The sequence below is a fragment of the Alosa alosa genome, chromosome 14, assembly GCF_017589495.1.
Source record: "Alosa alosa isolate M-15738 ecotype Scorff River chromosome 14, AALO_Geno_1.1, whole genome shotgun sequence".
Lineage (NCBI taxonomy): Eukaryota > Metazoa > Chordata > Actinopteri > Clupeiformes > Clupeidae > Alosa > Alosa alosa.
The window spans coordinates 19743071-19745900 of record NC_063202.1 but is presented as its reverse complement, the minus strand read 5'-3'; the positions used below and the strand labels follow the sequence as shown (position 1 = coordinate 19745900).

At 42.5% G+C, this 2830-nt stretch overlaps 1 long non-coding RNA gene across 1 annotated transcript in view; it reads right to left on the bottom strand.

Annotated features, from left to right (window-relative positions):
• Positions 1-900: 900 nt before the first annotated feature.
• LOC125307373 overlaps positions 901-2830 on the bottom strand; it is an 11346-nt gene continuing 9416 nt past the window's right edge. Inside the window, exon 3 of the long non-coding RNA XR_007195692.1 lies at positions 901-1626. This is a non-coding gene — a long non-coding RNA (uncharacterized LOC125307373). The remainder of the gene's footprint in view (positions 1627-2830) is intronic.

Below are 2830 nucleotides of genomic sequence, written 5' to 3'. Positions count from 1 at the left end.
AGGAGGATATTTAATCACAGCAGATTCTACATTAAGTAGTTTAAAAATATTAACCATGACTGGCGGCTGTCCTTAATGTTGTGCTCAAATTTACTTGGCCATCCGATTAAAAAAGAGAACATATTCAGGACATATCCATATCCATTTGCCAGAGGTATTTGTGTAAGAGTGAGTCAGATTCTAGTGTTAGATGACATAAGCATAACAGAGGCTAGCATAAATAGTTATACAAAAACTCTTCAATTGCTTTTTCATCAACTATTGTGTGAAGTTTGGAAATTGAAGCTTTAGGCGTAGTTAGTGTTTGGGCCAAGATATCACATAATTACCGGTAAGGTTGGCCTACAGTGCACTCTGTAGTATTTCAGTTATTTGCTCCCTTTTAGGGGCAGCCGTGGCCTACTGGTTAGCGCTTCGGACTTGTAACCAGTAGGCATGGCTGAAGTGCCCTTGAACAAGGCACCTAACCCCTCACTGCTCCCCGAGCGCCACTGTTGTTGCAGGCAGCTCACTGCGCCGGGACTAGTGTGTGCTAAGTGTGTTTCACTAATTCACGGATTGGGATAAATGCAGAGACCAAATTTCCCTCACGGGATCAAAAGAGTATATATACTTACTGATGCATTGTAATTGTACTGGGCAAGTGAAAGCACATTATGAGCGCTTTTTATAAGGTTTGATTTTTTTATCTTCAATATGGAATTGTGTAGATAATGCATCTGATTGTGGTTCTCTCAATGTATGTTTAATGTCATAGAGCATATGCCCCAGTGTGTAGACCTAAATGTCTCAATCTTGCTTCTTTGAGACTGAGAGACAGTTGGTAGACATTACTGTGAACTGCTAACTGAAAACAAATGACTACAGGGTCAGACGGTGTGTAAACGTGGTCATTTTTTATTTGCGGAGTGATCAGAGAGCACAGGCCAAGGTTGTTTATTCTTGTCGTATTCCAGCCCTTTGACCTCCTCTAGTCTCAAATCCCAGACTAAACTCCCAGCAACACAATAACTCTTACACTGTGTGTGATAACAGCATAATAAACATCTCATCTTATCTATATCTTATCTATCTCTCTCACATACAGACACACAGAAATGCATACACACATGAAAACACACACACACACACACACACTTAATATGTCATTTCACAAACAGAATAAGAGAGGCCTCCACAAAGCCACTTGTGGAGGGAGTATCTTCTCCCTGGGTGAAAACAGAACACATAGACCTATATATTTTTGGTGTATCTTAAAAATTGCCTTGGGCTTACGAGAACACTAAAGGAGAACAAAGGTCAACCTCACATATAGAAATATATATGTATGTCGAATGAGATTTATGTTGAATTGTACTCTCTCTCCATGACTAATGCCATCACTGGGAGGACTGAGGGCAAAATTGGCTCTGGATTTGGAGAGCAACAAACACATTTCCCCTGATGTCTAAGCATAAGCTAAGCTGTTGATTGCATAGGCCCCCCAATTCTGTAAAGCACCACTGCTTTTCCCCCAGTACTTAGTATATAAAGTGTTATTTCAAAACACGTCTCATGCATGTCAACACAGCGCTCAGTTTTTCCTCCATATTCGGCTGCCTTGTGTTTACGTTCCCCACTTTCTGCCTGCCAAAGAGAAAATTAAAGCATTCATTACCGAATGGGATTAATAATACATCATCATGACTAAAACAGCACACAAACTAACACCAGAGGAATGTTTGGCTGTGCTTGACGTGGGTTCTACCTCCCTCCCTCTCTCCATCCTGATTTCTGTTTCCTTCTCTCTTAATATTCCCTCAACAGCAGTGCAACCCAAACAGGCCAGGCCAGCCCTGGGGTATTGGTCCCCTCCTCCTGCTTCATTTGTAGCACGTCACTACTGCTTTGGATTCCTCTGCTGACACCCATGTGGTTACATGCCAGAGCGATCCATCACAGCTGGAGATACACATGTAGCACTGCCGCCGCTACCACCACCGCTCCTGCCACCGCCGCCGGGGCTGCTGGGATTTCTGACGGCTGGTCAGTTAGTGGCATCGCGGGACTCTGCCTCTGGCGGTCTCCATCACTCTCTGATGAAAGAGCGGCTTCGGAGAGGAGGTCGGTGGAATGCTCGGAGCTCCGGCGCGTGGCTGGCCTCCTCTGGGGTATTCTTACCGCCTTTGCATAGAATATGGGCTAAATGGATGTCTGTCTCTAACCTTCAGGCCCACTCTTTCACAATAAAACCCAGTGCAGGGGATTTACGCAATAGAGTGTAAGATTGGCAGTCCATTTGAAGTCGAGTCACAGAAAATGCCTAGTGAAAGGACAGAGAGAGTTTATGCAATTTATCTACATTGTCTGAACGACTATGGAGTGTATACCTTAATACAAATGGGAGGGTATACTTTAAGTCCCACTAAAAAGAGTGCATTCTGGAGGCGTTGACAAAGGTACACAAAGGGTGTTAATTAAACTGTGTCTCCTCTCCTGTTTAATTTTTAATTTGCCCAATGACTGCTACCAACAGTAATTTCAAATCGCCAAGAGGGCAAGCTTGTATCTGTTGCAAAGTAAGAATTTCTGGAGGTTCAAAAGAGTCTAAAATGCATAAATTTAATTAACATTGAGGCATTTCATTAAAAAGAAGAGCTGTTTCTCTCACAGGAAAAAATATTTTGGGATATGATGTCACTTTCATGCACAGTTGCTTTTTCTCATGTATTCAGCTAAATATTATACATTTTGCTCATGATGGTTGTACAACAAATCCTTTTTTTTCCTGACTGTAGTTATGTGAAGACTTTGATTCCATTATAGTTCCATGGATGTGCCAGACTCTCTC